Source organism: Lolium rigidum, chromosome 7, assembly GCF_022539505.1.
Source record: "Lolium rigidum isolate FL_2022 chromosome 7, APGP_CSIRO_Lrig_0.1, whole genome shotgun sequence".
Classification (NCBI taxonomy): domain Eukaryota; kingdom Viridiplantae; phylum Streptophyta; class Magnoliopsida; order Poales; family Poaceae; genus Lolium; species Lolium rigidum.
Window position 1 is genome coordinate 136125076 of NC_061514.1, and position 13256 is coordinate 136138331.

At 45.3% G+C, this 13256-nt stretch overlaps 1 pseudogene; it reads right to left on the bottom strand.

The window, feature by feature from the left end:
- Window positions 1–2653: 2653 nt before the first annotated feature.
- Window positions 2654–9408, bottom strand: LOC124672047 (annotated as a pseudogene).
- Between the last annotated feature and the right edge of the window lie 3848 nt (window positions 9409–13256).

Consider the following 13256-nt stretch of genomic DNA (forward strand, 5'->3'; position numbering starts at 1 on the left):
GAAGTCTCCGTTCTGGCACTCCGCCGGGACGGGGAATTGGAGGAGATCATCGCCATCATCACCGCCAACGCCTCTCCATCAACCAGCCATGTTTCCCCCATCCATGTGTGAGTAATTCCCCCGCTGTAGGCCGAAGGGGATGGTAGGGATTGGATGAGATTGATCATGTAATAGCATAAGATTGTTAGGGCATAGTGCCTAGTGTCCAGTAATTGGTACTCGATGATATTGTTGCAACTTGTTATGCTTAATGCTTGTCACTAGGGCCCGAGTGCCATGATCTCAGATCTGAACATGTTATTGTTTCATCATGATATTCATTGTTTATTGATCTTACCTGCAAGTTGTGTACACATGTCGTTGTCCGGAACCGATGGCCCCGAAGTGACGAAATCGGGACAACCGGAGGGAATGGTAGTGATGTGAGGATCACATGTGTTCACGGAGTGTTAATGCTTTGCTCCGGTACTCTATTAAAAGGAGTACCTTAATATCCAGTAGTTTCCCTTGAGGCCCGGCTGCCACCGGCTGGTAGGACAAAAGATGTTGTGCAAGTTTCTCATTGCGAGCACGTACGACTATAACTGGAACACATGCCTATTGATTGCTTTGTGCTTGGACACCGTTTTATTATTATCTGCAAATGCCCTGCTATGATTGTTACATGAGTTTCTCTCATCCATGCAACGCCCGTTCATCCGTCCATGTGCCTACAGTATTTTAATCCTGTTGTTTACTAAAATCACTACTGCTGTCTTTGTTACTCTGCTGATGTTATTTCACTACTGCTACTGCTATAAAACTGTTACTACTGATAAACTCTTGCGAGCTAGTCTGTTTCCAGGTGCAGCTGAATTGACAACTCCGCTGTTAAGGCTTTCAAGTATTCTTTGTCTCCCCTTGTGTCGAATCAATAAATTGGGTTTTACTTCCCTCGAAGACCGTTGCGATCCCCTATACTTGTGGGTCATCACATGGCCATGTCCACGCCGTGTCCGGCCCTCTCCTTGGCTTCCCGGCATGGGCTCGGTGTAGGAGGGTCTAGGGATCATTGCTAGTGCAAGTGCTGGTCAAGTGGTGGCCTGGTTTGATCATATTTGAAAATTGGAGAATGTTACATATGTTTCAATGTCTCATCTTCACTTGATCATAACTCTTGATTCATACTGAATTTGATATCATGATCTTTACAAAAGATGTTCACCTTGTTGTGTACTTGGATGTCATGCAAAGAGTTGGATTTGTTTAGTTTAGAAATTTTGAAATAGAGAGGCTCAAAGTGGTGACCAGACTATAAAAGTCAGAAATGACCATTATCTCATGTGATCCTATTTTAATGGTTGAATTTGATTTAAATGGTATATCCTTGATTCTCAAAGTTGTAATTACTCTTTAATATCATATTACAAGTATTGGTGAAGATCAAATGGGTCTAGGGTCAAATTTACAAAAATGACATAGACCATATGTTAGGGTTTTTAGGATTTTATTAATATTTGATTTCTTTCTCTTTTTGATCTATTTGGTTGGTGATCATCACTTGATCATTCTAAGGTTTTGGAATTCATCACATACACAAGATAACAATCATCATGGCATATCACTCAAAATGCACAAGTCCTATGCAGGGTACTATATGCAAAATAAAAGTTTTTGTTGGTTCTGAAATTTGGAAATTTGGAATTGTTCTTCTTCCTTTATTTGAAATTTGGGATGTTACGGTGAAGCATGGGATTATGACGGGATACAAAAAATAAGAACAAAAACAGTGCGAGCCCCTGTGAACCTTAAATCACACTGAACACTAAGATATGGATGCTGCCTGGCATCCTTGCTGAGTTCCTGCTCTCGGCTGCACAAAATCTCTCAAATTTTGATATGGAGCACACGGAGAAGGAGCGGCGACAGCTCCACCGCAGATAACGCCCGAACCAGACGAAACGAAAACGAGCTAATACAAAATGAAATTACATCACACAAGGGACAGAGGAAGAACGCACGGGGAATACCCTTCTCGGAAACGGCGGCCATGGTTCCACGCAGGCGAATCGCCGATCTCTCTGCCACAGGTCAAGCAGGCTCGCGCTACACCGATCTCTATGACGCCGCTTGCAACAGCTGCAAGGACACTTCTATCTTCGCCGAGGGTGCCGCTGGCACCCGAAGTACCGCCCCCTCTGTCGCCGGTGGTGCCAGCTACAAGGTCACTGCTGACCTCTCCACCATGGCAGCCTCTGCCGGCCTGCGCCTCCTCTCCCAAGCGAAAATGACAGCGGAAATGAAAAAAAAAGGTAGACAGCCCCACACGAGCCCAAATAACGTGACAAGACAAAGCTGAGATCGGTGAATGAAGAATAAGATCGGACGGTGGAAAAAGTGAATGTTCACCAATTGTAAAACAGCTAGCTGTTTGTTAGGAAAAGTGTAATTTTAATAAGACAAGAAAATCCGTTTGAATGTAATCGAGCCCCTGATCTCCTCTGCCAATTAAGGAGGCAAAGTGATAAAAAGGCAATGCCACAAGAAGACGTGCTTTTTGAAGCAGTTGAAACAGGTTACTTTTATTTTTACTCTGCAGAAGCGTTGCATATGCATTGAGTCATCGTGTCATTCGGTAATTGCGTCATGATGTTCATAGCACCAGCCTTGCAGCTTATTCCGTTGGCACCGGCACACGAGGGACGGCGAACACCAGTAAGTCAGACCGGCGGCGCGTGGTGATCCAGGCCTCCCCAGTCATGTCCATCTCCTCGGGGACCATCCCGTCTGGCAGCTTCCACTCGAAGTGGAACAGCAATGCTGCTAGCGCGAGCTCGACGTGCGCGGTGTGCCGAACGCCATGTCGGGGCAGACACTCTCCTTCCGGCGCCGAAGGTATGAACTCGAAGTCTGTCCCCTTGAAATCCCTGCCAACTCGCTAAAACCTCCTTGGGACGAACTCCTCGGGCGCGTCCCAGTGTGCCGAGTCCCTGCCTATGGCCCGCACGTTCACGAGCACCATCACGCCCTGTGGGCAGTGGCACGTCGTAGCCGACCACTTGGCACGGGCTGCCGCACTCCCGCGGCATCAGCAGCGGCGCCGGAGGGTGCAGCCGGAGCGTCTCCTTGATGACTAGCCGCAGGTAGCGTAGGTTTGTTAGGCCATCCTCTGCCACCCTGTTGCGGCCGGCGAGTTCTCGCCAGACCTCCTCTTGCGCCTCCCGCATCACCGTCGGGTTCCGCATCAGCTCGGCCGTCGCCCATTGCCGCATCGCTCGCTGCCTGCGCTGAACATGTCCTGCAAAAGAAAAAACCACAGTAACTCTGCTTTTGCTTACAGTATTCAGCGACGTCTTACAATTATGATATTTCGGACACGTTCTCGGCGGTGAGCGGATACTGGGAGTCCATGTCCTTCTGGAGCCTCAGGAGCACGTCAAGCAAGTCCTCGTCTTCTTGTTCCACGCCGGTAGCTGCGGCGGCAGCTCTCTTCTCCTGACGTTCCCGGATGATGGTCTGGACGATGGAGAACATACCGCGGCAACCGCGCTTGATCTCGGCGGGAACGCGGCTGAGGCGCATCGCGAGTCGTGACGAGATCCGGCAGGCTCATCCCCGGCACGATCTGGAGCCCCCAGTCGCAAGAACGTGTCGCGGCTCTAGCTCGGCCTCCCGACGATCGCGTGCAGCGCCGAGTCCGCGACGAACGGCCATATCCGATCGATGCGACGGACCGAAGGAGGCGGCCTAGCCCCTCCTCACGGACGGGGCGGAAGGAGTGGACGCAGCGGGAGCTGAGGAGCACGACGGCGCACATGCGGAGCTGACGCCACCCATCGCTGTAGGGGCCGAACCCTATTCACCGCTCAATGCGGCCCCGACCATCGGGGCCGCCTGAAGCGACGAGGCGCTTGGCCAGGCCCATTAGTGGGAGAGGGATTTTCGGGTTTTAGTTTCTTTTTTTTCCGGCTTTCTGGTGGGTTCCAGCTGTTTCGTGCTCGGTTTTTTTCCCTGGTTTTCTTCGGTTTTACTGTTGTTTTCAGTTTGTTTTGAACTTTTTTTCAATTTCGAACTTTTTCAGATTTGAACATTTTTTAATCTAACATTTTTCAAGTTTGGAAATTCTAATTAACTCATTTTTTTTTGAATAGTTTTCTAATTTGAATGTTGTAAAACTGACCTTTTATTAAAGTTTGATTTTTCGATTTTGAACAATTTAAAGTTTTGAACATTTCCAAATTTGAATATTTTCAAATTTAAAATATTGTTCGAATTTAATCATTGTTTAAATTTGAACAGAAAAGGCTGAATAATAGAAAACCCTAGAAACCAAAGTAGGGGAATGACGCTTCCCATGTTCGTGCGAACTGCGAACGAACATAGCGATGCAGCCTACCGATTAGTAAATGGGCTGACCCGGATCTTTTTCTCTTCAGCAACACCAAGCTTTGGGGCCACACGAAGCGGCCTATAGGACTCCTCGATGTAGGGCGCGAAGACGAGGCCCTCGTTGCCCCGAAACACGAGTAGCAGGATCGGCCCAGGGCTGGCCCCTATGTTTTTTCCGAGTCTTTGGGGGAAGTCGACAAAAAGCTCCTTCAAGATAATACATGTGTATGCATAACAAGGAAACCTAAAATGTAGAGCGAGTTGCATGTAGCTCTCATTTTTTGAAAATTTCAAAAATAACGTTTTAAAGCTTTAAGAATTGAAAACAAATCTAGATGTAGACATTGTTGTTCCCTATGAACGTGCCAAATTGAAACGTGAAATACCTTATAATCAAAGATGTGCAAAAATGATAAAATCTGACATCTACAATATTGAACGGTGCAAACTCTCACAATCTTACAGCCTATCAGATTTTGTAATTTTTATGCAGCCTTGAATATATGGTATCTCAAGTTTGAATTTTGCACAATTATAGAAATCAAGATTCATCTACATCTAAAAAAATATAGATCTTTTTGAAACTTCAGAATGTCATTTTCGATTTTTTTTATTTAAAAAAGCTATGTGTAGCCCTTCCTCCAAAAATCCACACTCTATGCATAACTAGATATATAGTTTCACCTTATACGCATATCGACGATAGACATAATAATAAATGGTAGAGAAATATAACAAGTATTTTTTATTAGGTTGGTTACCTCAAATAAAAACCAAGTTACAATAACTCCATCGACAATTACACGCTTCAATGCTTCACAAAAAAGCTTCTTCGTGCATTCATAGATGCAAAATCATTGAGAACAATTTCAAGAAGGCTCAATATCTTCATGCCTCTACCACTGCTCATTGGACAGCGGCAAACAAATTAAGTTACTAATGGTTTTAGTAATGATTTGCCTATTAAGTTACTCGTTGAGTTTAAGCGTAATCTCAATCTTTTTTTAGGCTGATATTAAGGAGCGTTGTTAGATGTATATTATGTATTTGTACAGGGTACGGCATAGTATATCAACCTATCTCCCATAAACATGTAACAGAGGCTCTCTATTGGGGTATCATCTTCTCTTTCTTAATAGGTAGTTCCATTTTGCTGGTCTCACAGCGAGCCACGTCACCTTATTAACAGTTTTCACCTCCCCCTTGGTTCCCAGCCGTATCAAAAAAAAAAGTTGAAGCCACCGAAGCTGAACCTCTATTCGTCTTCCTCCGCTGCCGGGACCGTCCGTCCTCCTTCCTACCAATGCGCCTCGGCGACTTAATACTCATCAAAGCGACTTAATACTCATCAAAACTCAAGATGAATATTGGTATTCAACGAGTGGAAACTGCCGTCGCCTCGAGGGTAAAAAGCAGGTCACGCTGCCATCCGCATCCGCATCAATCACGCCAGCATGCTCGCGCCGCCACCACTGCAGCGACCTCCACGCTGGTTCCTGGCCGCTCGCCATTGCAAATCCTCCTCTATTTTTCACAATTCCTCAATTTATGTTTCCAATCTGGCAGGTTGAGCTTCTGCTAGAAAATCCGCTCCATGTTTTACCATGCACCCGATTCCATTGAAGTCAGCTTGCTCCTACAGTTCTACCTCATGCCCTCCCGAATTCTTTTGATTTCTTGGCTTCTCGGCCAGCTCTCTGAAGATTTCTTTGGGTTCATTGACTTCTTGGTCTGCTGGCGCGCCTCTACCTGAGGACCTCCATCGAGTAGTGTTCGCATTGGTCTTCTTCCTCATCACATCAGAGGCTGATTTCTCTACTTTACACGATTACCTGCATGTCCTCCCAAGGCCTTCTCTCATGTAGTTATTTCTGCACAAATATGTCTGATTTTGTCCCCTACACGAGCAGGGATATCCCGATCCAGGTTGGGACAAAAGAGAGAAGACCAATTCCAATTTTACATGGGCACATCGCACATGCTTCTAATACGGATCTCCGCTGTAGGTACTACATGCCTAGCTCTTGAATTAAGTGATTCCTCCGCATGTTCCTAAGACCAATTCCTATTGTAAGTTGCTATATCTATGATTTCAAGTTGTGCTCCAATTTGTTGACCCAATATCCGTATCACACTAAAATTTAATTGCTCAATATGTATAAGCAGCATTTTAATATTCCTATTTTCTATGGAGCAAGAGCAATCTCCTTCCAGGCCATGCGTTTCTCTTAAACTAAGTTTGTTTGTTTAATTTCTTGGTTTATCTACTATTCCAGGCTGAAGTTTTTTCTCTATATAAATCCTGCCTGATGATAACGGGAATAGTAGATAAACCAAGCAATTAAGTATTATGCTATATGGAATTCTGGATGCAACAAATGTTTGATGGAAGGAGCTTCTATCGTCAGGTTAGTTCCCACAGTCTCTAAACAACTATATTTGCTACAGTCGGATCAATGAATGTTTTAATCAGATTACGGTATGGTTCATTTGATTGATTGTAACTGAGGTACAAATTGTATTTTTGCATTATTTAGCCACAAATATATATAGCATGCATTGAGCAATATAGGAGAATTGACACACAGGCAACAACTGGAATCTTTAATTTTAGGTACGTGATAATCCTTCCTTCTCCCATGTATTTTGCTGATAAAATATTAGCAATTTGTGATGTTTTAACGAAATCTGAGGCGAAAACAAACTGTGTTTGATGACAAGTAGTTTGGGGAATGGTCGTTTGAGGGCTTCATGTGATGTATGTGCCACTCAAAAATTTGCCTGCTACAAATTCTACTTCAATATCACAGCCCCCCATCCAGGGGTGAAGTTAGCATGGGCAGATGCAATTATTTTCTCCGTCTGTAGGATTGTACTGGTGTGTGTAACTTTTTTTTAAATGATGTGTGTAACTTCTTTCATGAAGAATTGGAGAAGGGGGAAAGTGGTTCTGTACAGGGCTATCTAACTAAAAGAGCAAATAGGTACATAATCCCATATTTTGTTGCTTGACTATATGTGTTCATATATTGTTCTCAGAAACAATGTTCAGTTGTCAAAATATACTCTCCCATCTTTGCAATATACCACCATATGGCTTCTGCACATGTGCTTTGTGATGTAACATGTATTTTTTCAGAGGTTATTAGCATGGTGTCTTATGCCTTTGGGTAGAACTGCACTATTATAGCAGTCTTCTGCCTTCTGCATAAGATACATATGCAGTATCTACTTATTTTAGAATGCGTGTGTTTTCCTTTTAGGATGTATAGAACCAACATTTCGGGTGTTCTATTACTCTCAGTATGGCCATGTCTTGCATACTAGCAAGTGTATAGAACAAAAAAAAGTTTGATTCTTCACATCTCGGATATGATTAGCAGTGTAAAATGTATTTATCGATTATATTTTAATATTGTTCAAGGAAAGGGAATTTGTACATGACATTTGGGAATTATATATCAGCTTAATCTGTATCAAACACGGCGTCTTCAAATGGAATTTTACAAAGCTCCCATGTTGATTGTCATTAGCTTCTGATTTTTGGTTAATACTTAATACCATATGTGATGTAACAGAAATTCCCGCAGCAACGCGCGGGGTATTATCTAGTTTCTAGAAACAACAATACCTTCATGGCGTGGTTGTTCTTGTCAGCGCATGACCTTTCGTAGATTTTGTACGCCTTGTACCAGCAGAAGAAAGAGATTTTCATGCTCACTGCAACAGGCTGTTACTGAAGTGCCGCCATGAGTGTCAGCAGAAGCATTGTGAGTTCTTCGGAAGCCTTGTATCAGTAGCACCTAAGTGAGGCATGTGAATGGCTTCTATCAGTAGCAAAGCATCTAAGTGAGGCATGTGTGCCCAGTATCATGCTGTCCTAGCACTCCGTCTTCTTCAATGCCCATATGTGCACTTGTCAATTGCCATTCATGCTATCTTTGGTGAACGCGTCTGGCATCCAAGGTCCCTCCATAGATTTTGGGACCTAGAGCGACGCGACACCAAGGGCTCATTGTTCACAGTGGTGGAGCTTTTTTAGGGCAGGGGGCCATGCCCCCCTACTAGTGAAAAATCTAGAAAATGCTATTTTAAAAAAATATTACTTAAAGTTTAACCATAATTGGTGTTTTTGGGCCCCTTGGCAATCTCGGTCAAGCTCCGCCACATGATTACACACAAAAGGATTTAAAAAAATTTAGTACTCCGCAAGAGCATTATTAGGATAATTCAATAGCAAACTAAATAGTATGTATATTTGAGAGATCCATGGTCATCGAAATCTCGGGGGAAACATTTGAAACCATTTATTTCTATTGATTGAGCGAACTATATACCATGATTCTTATTTCTACAAATATATACTTGTGTACATGCGTAAATACATGCATATCTTTACAATTAATTACATAAAAATTTATGAGGGTCGGTATTGTTTTGCATATTTGGGAAGGCTGGAGAGAAATCAGGCCGTAAGAAAATTTTATCAGAAATATTGGCATGACTGTTTTTAAAAGGAGTCGAAGTAGAAGCACACTGCAACTTGAGCCTTCTATATTTTCTAGAATTATTCTAAATTGTATGGCCCGAAGAGTAAATGTTGAAGAGTTTTTACTTTCATAAATGGAGTTAAAATAGGAGCATGATAAGTGTTAGGAAAACACTACAGTTCCCCCGGACGATCCCGTCGTTCGCATCGTCCTGATGCAGCGTTCGACACGTGTCTCACTGCGTGGCAAACCGAACTGACTCGCTAAGATGGGTCCCACCCACGTTCTCGTATCCATCTTCCAGAAAGAAGCTCTCCAGTCTAGACTCCCCCAAATCAGCCTGATGCAACCACCGCGCAGCTCCAAGCTCGTCCCCACGTAGCTCCGGCCGCCACTGAGCCACCCAGCTTGCTCGCCGCTCTCCTCCACGCGCCAGATCGCCGCCGCTCCCCAGCCGGCCGGAGCCATGCGCCGGCTGCAGCGCCGCCCCGTGGCCAAGCAAGGCCACGGTTAGGGACGGCAGCAAGGTGCGCCTCCTCGAGATCCGCATCGACGCCCATCCCGGAGGCACGCCGCCTCTACCCCTCGGAGTCCGCCACGGCCCTCCGCCGCACAGCGGCCGCCGGGCCTTTGCTGCCTCCGGTCGTCGACCCGGCAGCAAACCGACCTCGCTTTTGCAGCTAGCCGCCTGCCATGGCTGCCCGCTGCTACAATATGCCGCCGGCGCTGCTACCAAAGCACACCGAAGCTGCTACCGTAGGCCGCCGGCGATGCTACAAGATGCCGTCGGTGATGCTACCTAAGGCCACAGGCGCTGCTACAATATGCCGCCGGCGCTGCTACAGTCCGTCCACCGTCGGCGCTGCTTCAATCCGTCGCCATCGGCGCTGCTTCAATCCGTCACCGTCGGCGCTGCTTCAATCCGTCGCCGTCGGCGCTGCGAGCGGCACCCGACGTTGCTACTATCCGCCCCAAGTCGCCTCCTCCGACCATTGCTGCGAGCGGCGCCGACAGTTGTTGCGAGTGGCGCCCGGCGTGCTACTAGCAGCGCCATGCTTTGCAGCCAGCGGCGCCGGCAGTTGCTGCGAGCTAGTAAGCGGAGGCTTTTACGTTTTCGGCACCAAGGAGTCGACGTTGCCGGAGATGCTAGCGGAGAGGGCGACGGTGCTGATGGCGCGAGCAACGGTGCTACCGGCGGGGCGCGTGGCAGTTCTACCGGCGCGGGGGATGGAAGTCCGAGGACGATGGCGCTGTAGATCCTCTCATGCGATTTCTTTCTTCCTTTCTTTTTCTCGGTTGCGCTGGGGCGTTGACCCCGAATGGACGGGATTGATTAACCGCATCTAACGGCTGGCGACCCGGGAGATCGCAGGATTTAATCCCCCGGGGGACGCCCAGCACTGCCCTAAGTGTTACACCATATACCATTTATATTTTCTAGAATTATTCTAAACTTTATAGCCTAAAGAGTACAAGTGTACTAAGTGCGTAAACAAATCTTAGCCTGATGCCACTAGCTCCTCGGAGCCGAGAGCGAGCACCGCCTCTGCCCGCCCTACGGCCCGGCCCTGGATGCCGCTCGTGTTCCGTTGAGATCGTTGTGAAGAAACCAGATACATGTTGGTGGTGCGAGCGCCACGACTGCTTGCTTTTCCCTGATGTTGTGTTGCATGGAAAATCACCGACAAAATTACCCAGGCTGGCATTTCTGGCTTCAGGTACGGGGCGATCGAGCTAGGCACTAATTCGTGGTCAAATGGATCGAAAGAAGTGTGCGTGGCTCGAAGAGTTGAGAACCTGAGGCGGACATTGGCAGCCAGAATCGAGTTGTTTATGTTCGGAGCCGTTCGTTGCAGTACGGTAGAATCGAAGGCGGCCATTACCCATTAGTTTACTACTACCTCCATTTCAAGGAATAAAGCGCCCTCGTTTTACGTATTTTTTGTTTGATCAAGAATTATTTCAAATAGATAAACATTGTTTGTATGAAATTCGTATCATTGAAAAGTTCTTTTCAATACGAATCTAACGATACTAATTACACATGATATAATCAAGATTTTGTTGCTCAATTTTTATGGTCAAAGTTCGTCTTGAAATACGTGTGCGCCTTATTCCTTGAAACGGAGGTAGTAACGTTTAGGATCCCTGGTACGTGTTTGACATCGACGGATTAAAAGGCCAACAGGCTGTCGTCACGGCTCACGATGCCGTTCGTCGCCAACTAATCCGCTAGCAAGATCAGGTGAGCTCGAGGCAGTACATGGTCGTGCTATGCCGTTAGGAGTAGTAGAATCACTCAACAAATCGTAAAGCTGGGAAAGAGAATATCGATGGCCGATGATATATGGTGGTACCAATCGGTGACATAGCTGACAGACGGCAGCATCTCTAAGCTGTTATGTTCACTCACCGAGACCAACTAACCAGCAAGCAACGTTTTGTTTTCTTCGGATCAAGCACAAAGGAACAGGGGTTGTTGCATGCCACTTGCAGCTGTTTGAGGGTTCCAAATACGGGAGCATTCTCCCCCTCCACGTCTCTAGCCTAAACAATTGGCGCCAAGCAGCGCGCACATGGCATGGCCACTGATCGAGTCTTCGGTTCTTTCCTCTCTCGCGTCAGACGGCCGGGACACTTTCTCGGTGCTCCTTGATATCTCTCACCACCATTTTTCACAGGTGGCTACGATCTTAATACTTCCTCCGGATTCACGTCAATATAAATATATATTTTTTAGTAGGAGTAGTAGATATATCTATTTTATCATCAAGTAATATGAATCGGAGAGGGTATTTTTCTTCAGACTGCATTTTTTTCTTACAACACTCGACCATAGACGTCAATATCATTGTGGGGGCATTCTAATTAGGCAAACGCTAGGGATCAGCCTGCATCGGGACCATTCAATCTATTTAAGTGAACGGTTTCTGCGTGTCCGATCATGGTACAAAAATGATTCGTATGTATCAGATTTTCTTTTATAGAAAAGGTAACATTTGTCCCTAATATTTTTTTATATAGTCTGTTAAATCGCGAAATTATGCTGTAAAAAAATCCTTCAATAATGATACAAAATAATCTTAAATGTAATATTTTTTATGTGTATCTAAAAATAACATACATAACATTAGTACAATCTCTCTGTATCATATACAAAAAAAATATTGTATCACTTTGCACGCACTTGCAAACCAAAAACAAGCAACACGTGTAGCAGATCATGACATCGTATATAACATCCAAAAAATCCCCCACAAATTAGTCTTCTCTATCCACAATGAAGGCATCAACATGCACAAATCGATCTCGCCGGCCAACAATCCGCCACGCCGAAGAGTCGTGAACCCAAAATCAAGTGAATCCCCTGGATCCTCTACCAATCTGCCACACCGAAGGTTGGGCGGGGCCAAAATTGGGCCAAATCGGTGGTGGGCAGATCAGCAGCGGTGTCGGCGGAGGTGAACGCACAGGAGGGGAGCAACGGCGGTGTCCAGCGACGACGGAGGAGCAGCCATGGCCGGCACGGGCAGAGAGGCAGCGCCGGTTATCCAGGGGAGGAAATTGTCCTATCTCTTTTGAACATTAATTGGCATGCTTGCAAACTTTGTGACCTCAAACCATTTGATGACGATGTTTAATATAGAGAACTCGCTATTTCTCCTCGTAATTTGTCCTTTTTTTCTTTTTCTCTTTATCCCAATGTTAGATGTTGTCGCCGTTCGGCCAGAGCAGATTTTGTAACTCAGTTCACACATGTTCACAAGATCTCATTCGTGGACCGATTCTCCCAATTTAGTAGGGGGTCCTTGCAACTTAACTCAAACATGTGTAAACTTCGCCCCCTCTTAAATTCACCTAAGAGCATAGAATTTTTTTAAAACTTATCGAACAATTATATTATTTGCTGAATATTTACACCAGCCGTTCACTACCTGTTTTTGTAAAGATTATACAAAGAATTAAAAAATGTTTTTGTGTGTGTTAATATCTACAAAATGCTTGCACCGATACTTATATTTTACCATTTTTAGAATGGACTCCCAAAGGGGATGGATCCGTGGTTCAGATTTTGAGTCAAGGCGTCGTAAGACCAGATTAATGTTTTCAGTTATTCTCCCTACAAGTTAAGCTTGTACAATCACAAAATTGCACCTCACCCTGTTTTGCTAGGTCACCCTTGCCTAACTTTGACTTGTGTGCAGGGAATAGGGGATGGGGCCATGTCCCTCCTTGTTGATTTTTTTCTTGAAGATCCCCTATATAGTGTTCAGTTTAGTCTTCAAATTTGCTAGAAATTGCCTATATGGCCTTATCCAACTAACCTAAAGTTCAATTCCCCCCCTCCAAGTTTTTTCATGTCTCTGTCCCACTGACTCACAATGGTGACAGTAAGAG